This window comes from Parambassis ranga, chromosome 21 (genome assembly GCF_900634625.1).
Source record: "Parambassis ranga chromosome 21, fParRan2.1, whole genome shotgun sequence".
NCBI lineage: Eukaryota > Metazoa > Chordata > Actinopteri > Ambassidae > Parambassis > Parambassis ranga.
The window spans coordinates 1,660,189-1,678,220 of record NC_041041.1 but is presented as its reverse complement, the minus strand read 5'-3'; the positions used below and the strand labels follow the sequence as shown (position 1 = coordinate 1,678,220).

Here is an 18,032-nt window from a genome sequence, read left to right as displayed (position 1 = left end):
CAGCGGTAGTAGAGTCACATGAGCCGCGGTGCCCCCTGCTGCGCCCCCCTCCAGAGGAAATGTCTGCGCCTTCAGCGTGCCATCCAGCCGGGCTGAGGGAAAGAACACAATAAGCAGATGAATATATAGCACACGCAAACAGCTGCTAATCTACACAGTCTATGTGAGCCTTGATAAGCGTGAGTGTGTGGGTATAAGCAGCTGATTGTTGTGTTAAATGTGGCATACACAGGCCTGCCTATAGAATGGACTTAATTTATGCATGTAACCTTATGAGTAAATCTGACTCAGAATGCTTGTAATAAAATGCAGTTACTATTCTTGCATGCACACACACACACACACACACATGCATCATGCCATGTAGACAGAGGGGGTGTCTCTGGTAATGCTGCTATGCTGGAAAGCAGGTTAAGAACTGATGGTTGAGCCACAGATCCAAGAGGAAGGATGCAGCTCACTGGACCAGCTTTTTACTGTCTCACAGATAGTGGACTGGGCCTGGGAGTTTGCCAGACCAGTCCATATCTAGTCCGACCTCTGAAAATTCTGTGGGAGGGGCTTCAGGAGTGTGGGGGGAGCTATAATGTCTGTAAATGCCCGGAGTGTCAGAACCAGGGCTGCACGGTGTCTCCAGGCCTGTCCTGTTGTCTCCATGGTGTTTTGGAGGTCCCACCTTCCATCACCTGCTTTTTGCAGCTGATGTTGTCCTTTTGTCTGATTTGATGTGATGATCAGCACCCTCCAGGTGAAGGAGGACTATCTGTCCACCTTCAGGTAGAGGAGGTTAAGAACGTCTGGGTCTTGCTCACAGTGATGTGATGAAGCGTAGACTCACATATGGTCATAAAATCTGGGTAATGACCAAAAGACTGACAGCACAAATGCACGCAGCTGGGTGATCAGCCAGGATTACTCTCCAAGAAGAAGTTCCAAAATCTGTCAGGGAGCTCAAAGGAGAGTCGCTGCTCCAGTGAGATTGTTGGCCATCTGAAGCCGTCTGGATGCAGGAGGTTTAACTCCTGGCCTGGGTTCAGACTGGATCCTCCAGGAGGAGCTGGAAGTGCTGGTGAGAAGGAGGTCTGGGTGTCTGCTCCCCCTGCTGCCACGACTCAGATGGATTAAGCTGGTTGGAGACGGCATGAATGAATATTAAAGGGGAAAAAGGTTAAGTCATGTTAAGAAGACAACTATAGCAGCTTGTTATTGCTCTCCATGCTAAATATTTCACACAGTGAGCAGTAGCTCTCTCTCTCACACACACTCATGCTCTGCACATAGGAGTTCTTTTATACTTTAGCCGGGTACTGTCTGTATCAGGGAAGCCTGTATGAGTACAAAGTTGTGTTCAGACATCAGTGTAACTTGTCACCGGTAATGGGCCATGAATTATGGACACGGTTCATACATCACCCTCACGTTCACACTGTAACGCACAAATTTGCATGTGGGATTAGTGAAAGCTGCTTGACCTCTAACCAAGGGCGTAATGGGTGGTGGAGGGATGTGATGTGGGAGATGGAGCTCTAAAATACCAGTCAATTTCCTGCGGGGCTTATCGGGCCTGTTTGACTGGCATGTGAGCAGCGAGTGGCCGTCAGTTGTCAGGATTTAAACTTAGAGAGGAAATGAGACGCTGAGGGGGGGAGCTCTGAATATCCTGCGACGAGAGCGGCGAGAGAAACCCACACAGCAAATATTTCACACAGAAAGGAACGCATGCTTCAGTGATATGGTTCGTATTTACAAATCATTTAAATAGAAGTGGGCCACTAATCTGCCGTTCTCCTCAGCTGGAGCAGCATAAGAGCTTTCCCCCGTGTGTTTTGAATAGATCCAGCACTTTCTTGTCTGTGGTGGCTGCATCAGACTGTCTGGATGACAGACACATCTTCCTCCCTTCATTAATCTCCATTTAGTTCTGCACTACAGGGAGAGAAGGAGAGAGAGAGAGAGAGAGAGAGAGAGAGGCCAGCCACGGGCAGGGGAGAGGGAAGGAGGGCAAGATTAAAGATATGGCTGGCCATGAAATCGAAAAGGAGACGGAGGATGGAGAGAAAGAGGAATATTGAAAGGTGCAGTTTCCTAGAAGGTGGGTGAGAAGGGTGAGGGAAGGGAAGGCTGCACAGATGAGCTGAAGAATATAGATGGAAGAAAAGTTGAGGCAGGAGAGAATGGCAGGAGGAGGGGAAAGGGAGCCTGCTGTTTGATCTTTAACAGGATTATTTTTCCCTGCTGTCCCTTTATTCATTTGATTTCCCCTCATATTTATTCATATGTAAATGTTGGCTGAGTGCCAGCAGAAACCATATCGGGAGTTCTGCGCGCCGCGCCGTGCATCAACAGCACACGCAGCCACACTGGGTAATCCTAAAGGGATTTCTGAGGACCTGTGCAGCCCTGCAGCGGGCTCGGACACAGGCTGCGCCGCAGCAGACTTCAGATGCTTCACCACGGGCTTCATGTGTGAAGTGTTTGGAGATGTATTGTTTAAACAGCTCAACCTTTAGAAAATGATGTTTGTCTATGTGGCCATCTGCTTGTTTGCTCTCTCTCCGTACGGATGGAGTTGCTGGTCCCAGCATCTCTCACTCTTGCACTATCCATCGACCTATATTGAAAGATGTGAAAAGCAGAGCCAGGGCCGGCCTGTGCCCCCATGGTTATTTGGATTCTCGTGTTGAAAGCCAGGCCGTGGGATTTGCCGGATAGTCCTGCAGGGTTGATAGAGCTTTTCCAGGCTCCTGTTGGAGTATTAAACCTTCATCTGAGGGGTAGGTGCTGAATCCTGTGGTGGATATTGATTTGGTCTTTCTCTCAGATTATACAACTCTGGCACTGCTGGTTGTCGATATGGCCATCATTGGACTACACTTAATCTCTGAGGCCTGCAGCCCAAACTGGATTTACCTCTGTTTGTCTGTTTGCTCCAAAGCCCTGATGTCTGACTAACTGATGTAAATGTGCTAATCTCAGTGTGTATGAGATGTATGGTTTAATATAGAATGTCTGTGTATGCGTCTGTGCATATGCTTAACCTCTAAAGCTTCTCATGTGGGATGAACGAGGCCTTTCCGGTCAATAAGCAGACACGGCGATATGCTCCGCATGCTCCACAGAGTTTCAGTGTTTGGAGATATTACAACACGCCCACTAACATACAGCGGTGCCTGACAGTTTATGAACCCTTCAGACATTTCCATATGTCTGTAATGAACCGAAAAACATCAGCAGATATAAAGGCGTCTCTTTCAGCGGCTGATCAGGAGAACTCTGAACAACCTCGGTGTGCATGGCAGAACCCTGCTGCCTGTCTGCAGTTTGATAAAGAAACAAGAAGTATTATGATTAGAGAAATGAAACATCATTCCAGCGTATGAACCTTATCCCACCTCTGAAGCATGGTGGTGCTAGTATCATGGTTCGTTTTGCTGCATCTGGACCAATCATTGATGGAACCATGAATTCTGAGCTCACAGCAGACACTGAAAGCAAAGCCTCCCACACTTTGACCACTCACACTGGATCACTTTACTGAAGGAATAAAGGACAGAGTCTCATTTATATATTATATACACAATATATTTTAGGTCATATGTGGATCATTCTAAAGGAGTCAACTGTCAAGCACCACTATAGCTCCATGACCCGTGGACCTGCGACAAAGTGCTGTTGTTCAGAGACTAAACACAGATGTGTGGGAGCCTCTCAAATGCTGAGTCTATAAACCATTACATCTTTATCCTTACATCCTTACATCTCCATATTGTATCCATGTATCATATATTGTGCTCATACCGCGTACTGTACTCTTTTTGGATTATAGTGACACTTATACTCTGTACTTAACTGCATTTAATGTAACTTAATACCTCTGGCACAAGAATTTCCTTCGGGATTAATAAAGTTTTATCTTATCTTATCTTATCTTATCTTATCTAACCATATCATAAGGTGTGTGTGTGTGTGTGTGTGTGTGTGTGTTCCCCAAACATACAGTGAAGAGCTTAGCCATTAGAGCAGCATTGCAGATAGTCTGGTAGGGCGCTCAGGGCCACAAACTGCAATTAGATTCGGGTATAAAATATTTATTTCCACAACATCTCCTGTGCTCCAGAGGAGCCTTTACCCACTGCGAGCTTAAATATGAAAATAGTATATAAAGTTCATGCCTGAGAGAGCAGCAGATACAATTTCTTAGTGTGGGTTTGTGGGTGCATGCAAATAAATATGAGGGCAGGCCATGCTAATGGATGACTGCTGGTTTTATTACTGTATTATATCCTTGAATGCAGTTTATACACAACTTGACAAGTTTCTGTTTAAAGTGTATTTTGCTAGATTTTGTGTCAGATTGTCGAGCTCCATTTAACAACAAGATGAGGTCTGATACTACGACCGGCCACATAAATGAAAGAATTTAACCCTGACCTTTCTTCACACAAACTACGGGGTGCCTTTAAGAGCCATACCTGAGCGAAACCTTTGAATCCTCATTGTGTGTCCAAACCTCTAAAGAAGGAGGGATTCATAGATTGTGTCTCTGCAGGTTAGACTGAAGTGCTCAGCAATCATCACTAATCAGGCTCTCAGTGATCTTTAATGCCGTGAAGTTGGAAAAACATGTATGACAGGTGAACCCTGACTGCAGGAAGCTTGTGGGAGGTGGAGTCAGCAAGCTGTGTTGCTAGTTTTGCACTTTCACAGACCATGTGTCTGTGTGTGTCTGTGGGTGGATGAGTGGGCGGAGGCCAAATGTTAAGAAATCAGCAGTACGGACAGTTTAAGGAAGCAAAGTCTGGGAAACAAACTTCTTGTTCTAATAATATTTCTCGCCGCCTACATGAGAGACACCCTCTACCTGCAGAAACAGGATGGGGCCACTGTAAAAAAAAAAACAAGATGGTGGTATTAGGAGATAGTTTCAGATTAAACTCTTCTACTTTTTTAAAAAAAGTCTGAGAAACAGTCAGAAGTCTGAAAGAATTTTACAGAAAATCAATGAATAAAATTAATAATCATGTTTATCTTGTGCTTATATTCATGTGTTATCTGTGTGTGTGTGTGTGTGTGTGTGTGTGTTGCTGGCCTGCACTGGGAGGATTATTGTAGATTTACAAGGCCTGGTTACAATGAGCAGACCCACCCCAGGGACCCATGCTCAATCTCTATCACAATGAAATGCTGCTAATTCCTATTTAAAGCTGCCGCACAGGCGCTGCCCTCCCTGCTCTCCAGGCCGAGGGGAGAGCAGGGAGCTCGGAGACGGAGCGAGGACGAGACTGTGATTTGTTAGTCGGTGTCTTTTCTGTTAATTCCTGATTCAGTTCATCTGTCTCCATAAATCCTCTCCTCTCCTGTCCGTCTCTCCTGGATGTTTATGAGCTAACTTCATGAGAATAATATGTGTGCCGCTGGAGAGCGCCGCATGTTAGCGTCTGTGTCATTTGTCTTAGAAGTGCCCACCCAAAAGCCCAATCCTCTCCTGCACCACATCCTTATCGGAGAGCTGCTGAATAATTCAGAGGCTTCAGATGTAAAGGGGATTGCTTTAATTCCCGGCTTGCAGGTTGCTGTTGGGATTCTGCTGTTGTGTTAAATGCATGCAGTAATTTATAATGCAGGGAGCAGACGAGGTATTCTTACTGCTCAAATCTGTGCTGCCTGCTGGTGCTGCTGCACTGTGTGCTCCTGTCTTGCACATTCATTTAGAAGAAAAGCTTTAATTGGACGTCGAATCAGGGACAGAAATCTCCAAGTACATAAATATTTCAGAGGGACAGGACCGCCCGTCTGCCTGTTCTGCTCTCTCACTTCCCTCTCTTTTGTTTTCTCTTGCTGCCGTGCGCACACACCTGCATGTGCACATAAACATGTTTTAACCTTTAGCCGTTAGCAGAGATGAATTAACGGCACCTAATCACTTGAGGAACCCATTTCACTTTTAAGTGGACACATGGCCGCATGCAGAAGCTGGCAAGCAAACACACACATGCACATATGCAGCGTCTTTAAACTGGGACGCTATCGTAATTGGGGTAATGATTTTTGCATTATTAATGAACTGGGCTTCATGCTCATCTTAATTGGAAATGTTCTTTTATCTTTAGCACATGCTCATTTATGTCCTCGCTTATTACTATTGGTCTAATGCAAACTGTGGACGGCACATATGTGCAGCTTCATTCTCTTTCTGACTTCTAGCTCGAGTTCTGTGCACTTAAAACTGACACCACATGCTAATAGTTTCTTTTTCAGCTAACTAGAACTTAAAGATGATGATACAATGAATGTACTGCACAGTGGGACGCAGGGAGTGTATGAGCTTTTATTTTTAGGTTTGAGATGAAGATCAATGATTGGCGCGGGCTGGATGGGGTCATCTGAAGACACCTGGGGTGTAAGACTCGCAGCAGCGTCGTGGCTTTATCACAGAGAGACGTGAGGACAGGAGAAAGCATGTCGGGGCACGCAGAGGCACAGCACCAGCAGCTCTCCACTGGAATGAATGATATCTATAACAGGCTTTTATTGACTTTTGCAACATTGGATAATCAGTCAATAACCAGCATCACCTGCTGCGGGGTGATGGAGAGGGCTGCCTCTGTTTCTGTGGAGCGGGCAGCGGTGGAGAAAAATAAAAAGTTTGACTGGAGGTAACTGGATGTCGTGGGAGTGGCGCCTGGATGCTGCTTGCGGCGCTGTGTCATTAACTCCTCTGGCCCCGAGTGTCAGTTCTCACTGGAGATGTCTGTGTGGATGGAAGGATGGGCTGTTGCTTCCATTACTCTCCCACCATCTCTCCCTCTTTGTCAGTTCTTCTGCCATCATCCTGATTTAACATCACATCATGTATTCACCCACGGCCGTGGGCTTTTATTTTATTATTTGTCCTTCTTTTCATGAAATAACTAGTGTTTATGTACAGGGGTGTAAGCACTGAGATGCTTAATGTCCCAGATGAATAAATCATTCCAATGTATTATAAAACCTGGTAAATAATGCACAGCACACTGTTGACCACAGTAACACAGAGAGGTTATCTGTACCTACCCTAACAGCCACGTAAGCCTGGTACAGCTTCCATGAATGTCGCACTCAGTCTGGCTCCTGCTACAGTCCATAGACAGCTCTGCCACAGTTACAGCGGAGCGGCTACGAACCCGAATTAAAGGCCTCATCTACAGAGACCGGAACTTGACTGCAGTTATGTGCATGTTTCAGAGTCTGTCTTCCCCCCCGGGCTGTAAGCAAAGGAGGTCATAAGAAATGTTCGTTTACACACCCCGAGGATACACAATCCAGTGGCCCAAAAAATCTATGTGGAGATTTTATAAAGTTTTTAGGAGCTGTCACAACATGTATCAAAGTCTGGATGACCAGATTAGGCTCCGTCTCTATCTCCGAGTAGGCTAGAAGGTGATTTACCATTCACGTCGTAGGAGTAATCCAGATTATGTCGCTGACTTCTTGTGGTTGTGTGACTGCAGGCTCCTCAGCTGGGATTCAGTGTGAGGAGGAGAATAAATGAAGGTAAACTACGACCAAGCCTCAGTGTCCTGGGTGGTGGTCCTTGGTCTGAAGGCCACTTGTCTGTAGTGTCTAATGATTCCTTTTCATTGATATTATATTAAGTGATAATATGGCTGTTGAAGCATTTTCTTAACTGGCAACAGCATCCTCCATTTTGATCCAGAGCCCGTATACAGATATATGTCTGAGGACTCCGGCTGCATTGGAGGGAGGACCGTCTGTCACCATCAGTCCTAATGTGTCCTAACCATCAACCAATCAGCAGCCACTAGCAGGATGCTAGTGTCCTATGAGATAAAGGATAAAAGGACATCTGCCTTTTTTCACTTAAGTTCTGATATGTAATCAATGCTGTACTCATAATGCTTCTCATAGAGGACTGTCTCACAGCGCCCTCTAGGTGAACTGCAGCCAGTTAAACTGGCAGGAACAGGAAGAGGTCCTGGTGAATGAGTGCTCTCCCTCTGTAGGTGGATCTAAAACCTCCACACAGGTCTTCCTCACCATAGATCTCTGTCTCTTCCAGCTGTCACATACAGTCTGAGAGGTCCTAACCAGTTATTATTATTATAAATGCCCCAAAAACAAGGTTTACAGTAAGTGGTGAGGAAATAAGTGTCATTTAAACACAAGCTGTGAGTTAAACTTGTCCTGTTAAGGAGCTGTGTGATGATGAAGAGCCTTGCTGCTGGTTCTAACAGCACATGGATTCACGGAGGAGTATATAGCTGTTGTGTTTATAAGGCTTGCTGTGCGGGAGGCTTTACTGTATTTCATGTTGTACTGTACTTCAGTGCGTGTCAGCGCTGGTTGTGCTGTGGGCCTGAGGGTGTGCGGCGCCATGTGAGCCTCCCAACACACACAGCCACCAGCTGCTGCTTTTCCACCAGACCTAAAAAAAAAAACTTCTCCACGAGGGCTCCCTGTCTAGTTTTTGCATTTTCTGAACATCAGCAGGCCTCAGGGAATGACTTTTTGAAGGACGGGAAGTTTACAGAGACATCGGAGGCAGAATGTAAATGAGTGGAAACAACAATAATACTAACAAAGGTTTGGATTACGTGATTATAGAGAGCACAGTTGTGAGTGTCTGTGAGAGGAATATGATACCCTTGTTTTGTCTCTTTCATTCCTTCTCCTGTTTTTTTTTTTTATGTCTCAAGTCACAAGAGGGAAGAGGGAAGAGGAGCATGGGTGATAATGACTTGTCAAATTAGAAGCGATGGAACCTGCAGCGAGTGTAAACACAATCCGGAATGTTCAGATGACATTTTCCAAGCTGTATTTCTACTGGGGGAGATTAGCAGAGTGACAGCTCAGCCTGAATCTCATGGATCAGAGCGGCACAATGGAGAGCACTGACACACACACACACACACACACACACACACACACACACACACAGAGGGAGATGCTGGCATTTTAATACAGCACTGCAGACTGACACCTGCATACAAACACAAAGATTTCCCCTCAGAAAATGCAAAGCACACACACACACACACACACACGCACACACACAGACCTTGCATTTGAAGATGTTGTAATTGTAAATACCTCTCCTGCGGGGCCTTTCTTCCCCCGTCATGGTCCAGGGAGCTGGCTCAGCCTGTGTATGGATTCATGTCCATGTCGCCTGCCCACACCCTGTCAGCATGATGGATGGTGTTCACACACAGCCGTGGCTTTATAACTTATAGGGACTTTATTTGCATGTGTTCTCATTGCCAGTAAAACTGCACATGATGTGGGAGCGCCGCAGACTTTTTAGCTGTTAGGATATTAGGGTCCTCCTGTTTCTTAGTTTTCTATTTTACGCATGGCCGTCCTCCCGCTGTACAGCACAAGCCACAAACGCCGCTGCTCATTTCCCAAGTTCGCCTATGAAATAAAGAGCCATTTACGAGGAACAATGTCCACGGCCACCATGTCTCCCTCTATCCTGCCACCCCCCCCCCCTACTATTGGAGAGATACTATTGAGAGTCCTGGGCACATCAATTTGGACCTCAAATGACTTTCACCAGCTGGCCAAATCCTGACAAGCTTTCTGTTCTCCTTAAAAAGAGCCCCTTTATCATCAAGAGAAAGGAAGAACGGATGAGCGAGGGAACGAGAGAGAGAGCGAGAGAGAGAAAGTCAAAAACCTAATGTCTCAGTGACACCCTTTCGCACACAACAGGGGAAATTTCTGTTCTATAACGGGTTCTGGTTAATTTGAAGTCAATTGGAGAGTTATTAAAAGGATCCGAGTGAGCTGTGCTGAACTTGGTCAAGGGCAATAAACCCACCCTGGTTTCTATATGAGACTATAGAAACAGGACTGTCACCTTCAGGCAAACTTGGAAACTTGGTGCGATACGTCTGTAAGCCACTTTACATTCCGCTGTACGTTGCTTCAGAACACCTGCGTGGACCATGTGGGAAGTCTCATTTTTGAGGATTTGCTTCAGTTTTAGGTATTATTTTGGTTTATCTCTCAAAGCTTAGCATTTACTCTGCCAATATGTATGCAAATGTCAGCATCTACCGCCAGAAATTAGATTTACCTCATTTCCCTATTGTTCCTGTATGCTTTCCGTGGTCCTCGTGTGCAGGTTCAGTAGTTTAATGTAGCTCCGCAGCACAATTTACAGCACAGGCACTACAAATAAAATCAGGAAGCACAAATAATAAAGCAAGCTGCAGAGGAATGGAGAACCTGATTTAATTCACATGCATTAGTATATGATGAGTGTGTCCTGCTTACATGGCAACACACACACACACACACACACACAGGGTGTTTTTCTAGCAGGAGTAAATGAGGATAAAGGCCACAGTTTATGGAAGATGTATAGCGAGTGATCATCTGGTTCTTTGTTTTCTGTATAATTTGAACTCCACAGGCAAAAACAACCTGAAGCCAAAATAAAACAGAAAGCAGAAGACTAATGAAAAACAACCACGGGATTAACATACACGCTTACACATCACACACGGTTTTCCGTGCGTGGCGGCCATTTTACTCTACAGACACCACCAGCACTCATGAACTCCATTTATTCTTGATGTCACAGATTCAACAAGCTGCTGCAAACATTCCTCCGAGACTTAGCTTAGCCATATTGACATGTTAGCATGTTAGCATCACACCGTTGCTGCACATCGGTGATGTGAATCTCCTGATCCACCACATCCCACAGCTGCTCTGTTGGACTGTGGAGTCTGAGTGCAGTGAGCCCATCGTTATGTTCCAGCATTTGAACGACTTGTGGTGGACCCCAAGGTTCTGTTTCAGGTCCCACACTTCTGTATCTTTACACACTCCCTCTTGGTAACATCAGACCTCGGTCTCTGAACCAGGCTTAGTTGGTTGGCAGCAGAAATGGAGATTCATCAGACCAGGCTGAGTCTGTGTGAACCTTAGCCTCAGTTTCTTGTTCTTAGCTGACAGCAGCAGCACCAGGTGTGCTCTGCTGCTGCTTCAAGACTGTTGTGTGCTTAGAGATCCTTTTCTGCAGACCTCCATTAGTACCTGTGCTTATTTGAGTTCATGTTCTATCAGCTCCAACCAGCCTGTCGTTCTCCTCTGACCTCTGACATCCACAGAGATGCGCAGCTCTGTTTCAGCCCATTCTCTGTAAAAACTGCTCATGTTTGTGTGAAGATTCCTGAAATACTCAGACCTACAACCATGCTCCGTTCAAAGTCACTTAGATAACCTTTCTTCCTCACTCGGAGGCTTGCTGTGAGCACCAGCAGCTTGTCTTCATCGTGCGCTGAAATGCACTGAGCTGCTGTCATGTGATTGGAGGAATAGATTTTGTGTTAGACAAGCAGCTGAACAGCGGGGGAATGTAAACAGGAAGTTGTTGCACTGTTGCATCAGTGAACTGGTGCAGCCCCTTTTTAACATATATGTAATTGCTTCCATCAGCTCGTGTGTGTGTGTGTGTGTGTGTGTGTCAGATTAGCTGCTGCAGCTGCTGACCTTGTCGGCAAATCAGCGGCCAAAATGCCTCCCATTGTTTTCTGAACACTGTCGACTCCCACGAGGAGGCACGTCTGCCTGTGAGAAACCCTCTGGTGTAAAATACTGCGAGCTCTGTTTGTGTCTAATGGAAGCTACAAAGGGAAATAAGCCGTTAATGACTGCAGGCAGTCGAAGAGGCACCTTACAAACTACATAACAAGACTGTAAAAGAAGCTCATACGGAGCCATTCAGCTCAGTGGATTCAATACATCTTTGAATCGTCAGCACAGGCTGCCAAGGCGGCGGGGACACATTCCAGGCCTGGCAGTGTGCTGTTCAGCTGGGGCTTGTGTCATAGCTGTGTGGCAGCCAGCCTGGCAGATATGCTGCTTTTTACTGTCAGCACATCACGTCCCATCACACTTTCACCGGTCGCTTTCTCTCTCTCTCTCTGCTTTTCTGGCCCTTAATTGTAATTATGTAGATGTTGTTTTTTTTGGTGAGTGTAAAGTCGGGTGACTGGAAGCGGTGCAGATTCCTGCAGCGAGGCCTGAAGACAGCCGGGTTTTTCCCTGCTACATGTTTGGTGTCAGGAAGTGCTGGCTGCACGGCCTGTAACTCGATATTCACGGTGCACAGGAATCCAATTTTATGTCGCTGATGATTTTAAATGACCGAACAATACTGAAAATGATCTCTGAAGGAAGCAGCCTGGGTTCAGGTAGCATCTTCGTTCACAGCTGACATATTTTGTGACCAATCTTTATTGATTATAGCCTTGCTAGAGGACCAATGATTGATTGATTGATTGAGATAGTGAGCGAGCACAGCTTCATCCAGGTTATAAAGACTCAAATCACCAATTTTATCGTTGTAGACACAGTTATATTTGGTTTAAGGTCATTTTAAAGCAATAAAATGAATATGATCTGATGTGATAACGCTTTTCATATCCAGCTAATGATAAACTAAATAACTGCCACACACTTTCATCATGATATTTATTAATGCGTATATATTAATAAGACAGCAGAGATAAGTTCATTATCATTATTCCAGAGAAATGATGTGAACTGCTCCACATTTGCATATAAATGAATGATGGTAAACTAAAACGGAGGAATCAGTTATCTGTCCAGAGGATGATTGTGTCCCTCTGACCAATCACAGCTGCCCAACTTAAAGTGTGAAAATGTTCATTCAGGCAATGTCCGGCTCTGTTAAATGGACTAGTGCTGGCCCCGCTGGACCAGGTTGACCACATCAGAGCTGGACCTGTACCTGGATCTGTTCTGTAGTGGATCCCTGCTGTCTCAGCTCCAAAAAGCTACAAGAGACCTGAATCAGTTAGTGATCAGCATGATAGGTAGGAAAAAACACAACCAACAAAGAGAAATGGACGGGAACCAAACAAACAGAGCATCAGTCAGAGCTGCAGCTATCGGCTCACTTCTTACATCCAATCACATTCATGCAGGTGTGCAGCAGAACAAATGCAACCGTCCGTACGCTTCCTCCTCCTCACTCTCTGTTTTTAACATTCATCCTGTAGATTTCAGCCGAACCTTACCGTCTTCCTATAAACGCTCTCATCTCTACTTAGACAGTGTTTATGGGTGGAAATACTCACAGACTCACAGCTTAGGTTGACTCTGTTCGAAGACAAGCAGTGCTGAAAGGATCATTCAAATTCCGGGCACAGGCGGGGAGACACAGTGGAACTGTTGGCTAAAACGACAAAGCCCGAGATTTACAGAGACAGCTGGGAATCCGCCGCTGACTCAGGTTGTGGTCAACTCTATTGATCTTTAATTAAATAATCTGTAGAATAAAGCAAAAAGAGATAACCAGCCTGAATGCTCCATGAGCCCACTGTGAGCACTAATTGGAGGACGTATATATTTACTGCAGCTCCTCTGTATCTGAGAGTGTGTGTGTTTGGGGGGGGGGGGGCTGGTAGAATGAGTAATTTGCAGAAAGATTATGAGTGCTGTTTTTATCTTATCCGGCGGATTACTGCCTCATGCAGTCAGCCATGTACCATAGATTCAGCACAGATCCCTTGAATAGTCAGCATGACTTTAACCCATTCATGTCAATGGTGAATTTCCTTTACTACATTTTGAATAGAAGCCAAGCTGAAAACCTGCTGACATTTTGTAGATGGGTCAAAGTGACATCACACTATTATTATTATTATCTGTGTGCTTTGAGTCTCAACATCCAACTAGAACTTTAGAAATGTGCTCATCAACTGCTCATAGAGCTGAGTTAGACTACATGACAAATATGTGAAATTTCCACTGGAACATTAGTTATTAGATTTAGTTGATGGACATTAATAGGTTAAATGGTGGTTATTCCTTGGTTTTATATATTTGCGCTGTAAGGTAATAATCTGATTCATTCTAAACATAACTCTTCATTAATGTTGTAGAGATCAGCTAAATAAACAATAAGCTGGAGGGAAGGCGTGCTGGGAGATGAAGATGGAGTCACGTATGTGGAGTGGGTGTGAACTGATGAGCAGCAGAAGAGAATGAGAGTGACAGAAAGTTATTAAGTATCCTTATCCACATATAGATCAGTGAATGTCTCGCTGCCCTGCGAGCACCCCGCCGCCCACCCAACATCTGATAATTACACTTCATTAGGAGAGCAGGTAGTGATGAGAGAAGAGAGGCCGAGCACGGAGGGCAGCGAGAGAGAGAGAGGCACGGCAAGTAGGAAGCAGAATTATAACACTGTGAGAGGATCATGGGGATCTGATTATAAAGGTGGGGGTGACGAAGAGTTTGGATAGTTTGTGTGTCTCCATGAGTGTGTGTGTGCATGAATAAATGTATTCTAGCTCAGGGGTCTGTATTTATTGCCTTGGTTTAGTGTCACAGGAAGACAGACAGGTCTGCGTCAACGCAGAATGTAATAAGGTTTCTGTGACACACACACACACACACACACACGTATCCCTGGCTGTTTTCTTGCAGCAGCCTTACCTGTGCTCCACACATCATGTTGGTGCTGCAGTTTAGAGTGCTGCAGTAAGATTCAGAGGCCACTTTGCAAACTGACAGCCGTGTGGGAGTGTGTCCATACGGAAACATCCCTTACAGCACGGGCAGAGCAGAACGGCTACAAATGTGTGACGTCCCAGAGGTGGACTGGAGGAGAGGAAGAGGCAGAGTGTATGAGCATGTGGATGTGTGCTGTCAGCAGAGAGAGTGAGAGGTGGGGACTGCAGTATTCCTCCAGCGGGAAGCATTGATTTTTCGGCCCAGCGTGGTGATGTGGGAAATGTCAGCCTCTAATTGAGTTGATAAAACCGTTTTGAGTTGGAGACGTAAATATGGTTTTCCCCACAAAAGGCCACCGCATTAGACGGCTCCCACTGGGACGTCTGTGAGGAATGAAAGGCCTCCTTCACCTGTGTGTTTACATGTGCATTCTCTTCTGCATGTATGTGGAGACGCCTCGGAACGAAGCGTGTTCTCTCAGAGTGGAGGAGGCTTGTTAGAAGAAGCCGTTTGTGTTGTGGCACAGAGGGCAGAGATGCAGATTGTGGGAGTGATGCAGAGGTCAGATCCATTAGAGGTGCAGGAGGTGAACGAAGAAAAGCCTCTGCTGTCCCTGCTGATTAGCAGATTGATATGCAGAGAGGGCGGAGGACTTACCTGCTGCCTCGGCTGGAAATTCAGATGTCAGAGCAGGAAATGTTTCTTCTTATGAATGCACAGTTTTTTATTATTTGGCGTTCCATTGTGTTTCTGGTTGTTGCTGGGGTTGTATTTGGGTTGTGTTTTGAACTTTTGAGGCCACCATTGATTCATTTCACCAATAACCTCTGCCTGTCCATCTGTCCTGATGGATGATCATTTCTTTTTTAAATAAAACATTTAACTCTTATGCACTGTTCGGGACATTTTTGTCCTCTGAGAGTAATTTTGTTTAATTTGGCCATAACTTTGTCAATATGTGAGCAAATTGAATAATTTTTGCTGAATAAGCTTAATTTTACATACATTTTTTTAATATGATTTAAAAAAAATTCATAGGTCAATAATACACTGTGGGCAAATTTTACCCCCTTTCATGTTGTTCGGGACAAAAACGTCCTCTAACTTTAACCATTTTAAAAATATATCAGATAAATATTTTTTGCATAGACCTTTTAATTAACTTCAGTTCTGATCAAAAGTAGTGGAAAAATAATTTCCCCCCAGGATTTTAACCCTTTAATCACCAATTTCATAAGGGGTGGTGCCGATAAATGGAAAAAAACACACAAAATGGCTCATTTTTAATAGAAAAGGTGAATGGGGACTGGATTCTTTTAATCACAGTCTTGGTCATGTCAAACATTAGTAACAACATTGACTTTAATGCATTATTAGTTTTTGCACAGCACTGGATTTTCATTTTTTCTCCCTTACGTGTTGTTCGTGGACATTTTTGTCCCATTGACTTCCATTATAACCACATTTGACTGCACAGCCATGGCACTACATAATCATGCATTCTTGATTGTTGACACGTTTTCGAAAGCAGGCTGAGCATCTTTTTCTGCATCATGATCGGTGATCTGTGAACCTTCATCTACACACATAGACCCTTGAAGCTCAGCACTGACTATAACAGCTGCCGGTCTGTCTGTGGTCAGAACATGGATCTGTGTGGCGACCACATCATGCAGGGCAGCTAGCCATACGACTGTTAGGTAGCGGCAGTAAAGTTCTTGCTGAGCTCAGCTTCACATTCCTTCACCTTCACCATGATGACCTTTCGTGTGACCTGGAGCATCACTTGATGCCTTCTTCTCCTCTCAGAGTTTTTGCTGATCATGTGTTACAAACTGTGTTTTTGATTCATCTTCTTGAGAGACTGTGAAAAACTTCCAGACAGGAGATGACATGTTTGAGTCTTTTCTGTGCTGTGTGGGCAGCTGACTGACTGTGTCCAGGTGGTGCAGCAGGTTGACATCATTCCGCCTGATGCTGGCTATAGAGAGAGTTCAGTCTATCTAACTAGTATGTGATGAGCAACGGTGGAGAAAGCAACACACGCTCTCTGTCTGATGGTGTGTGTGTTCGTCTGTGCATGTGTCTGTGTGTGTACACACATCGGGACAGAAATGACATGCTGCCGTGCAAATAAGATCAATACCATGAGCTGTTCAGTTTGTTTAATAAAGAACCAGGTGTAGACCTGTTCTATAGGAAAGGTTCTTAAATGGCTTCTGTTATGATCTGGAGCTGTATAGAAATGAAAAAGATGGAAACACTGACCTGATTCTTAAATATGTTAAATATGTTGAATGTTGGATAATTAGGATATATATTTATGCTCATCTGGTATTTCCAGACTGTTAAAAGTAGAAAAAAACTCAACAAGGTAAACCGAACCGAACCGAAAACCCTGACCTCAGAACCGTGATACGAACCGAACCGTGGATGTAGTGAACCGTTCCACCCCTAATATATATATATATATAATAATAATGTGAATATTAGCGCACACACATGCCTGTCTGCATCTAAAGGCGCTCTGCTCTCACTATTAGGAGTGATAATTAGAGAAGGGTTCACACGTTGTGGCGCACACACCCACATCCACGCACACTTTCTGCTGCTCTCACATTCATATAAGTGTGCACACACATTTGTGGCGAAGCCTACTGGTAATTACTGACATAATTAGCCAGACAACCATTCGTATAGGGAATGCACACTCACACCTATACACACAGAGACACACATGGTAATTAAGAGTATTAATTACAAGCATAGCTGTCCCTGTGAGGCACTGTATCGCTCACAGACTGGCACGCAGCAGGGTTCTTATTACTTTATCCCACCACACCGTCACCGCTTTGCCTTTCCCTCCCTCGGCCTCTGTGGTGACACATGCACACATGTACTCAGATATACACCTGCTGGATAAACAAATGGCAGCTAATTAGTCTGAGACGGATAGCTGGTCATAGGTTAACATCCAGTAGCCTGGGAACTGAGAACGGTCTGCTTGCTACAAGGGCAACAGGCCGCTTTTAGTTCATTATTTTTTCTGCCTTTTGTTTCCAGCAACAAGGGATTGGGCACACGAGGACAAGGTGATATTTATTGTTTCCAGATGCAAAGGATTTAAAATGGCGGGGGCATCCTCACCGTCAGACTCACGGGATCTCATCACACCTCTAGCAGTGACTGAAATGAACCTGTGCACTTCTCAGATTAAGCCCAGAGATACAGTTTTCATCTGTATTGAACCTTATCTGTAAAATGAGCTGCTCGCTTTTTCATGGAGTCGAACATGTAGGCTAAACTATCGTAGCATGTAGTGTGTTAAACACATGAATGATGGCTGAGCTGTACAGCTGTCAGATAAGGAAGTTGCTTGGAGAGCTTATGGCAGGCCTCACGCTTTCTGGCACCGGAGCCGGGCGGGTGCATCTGCGGGGTCTGAAGGCGCCCGACATCATTTATGGAGATATTTTACAGTTAATTCCCAAATGTCAGAGTGGCTGCGCGTTTGGATATTGCATGAGTGT

General features: G+C 45.0%; 1 protein-coding gene across 1 annotated transcript in view; it reads left to right on the top strand.

The window, feature by feature from the left end:
• The window catches only part of il1rapl1a (interleukin 1 receptor accessory protein-like 1a), a 137,229-nt gene that overhangs the window by 40,453 nt on the left and 78,744 nt on the right, over positions 1–18,032 (top strand). The gene's annotated exons all lie outside the window — the stretch shown is intronic.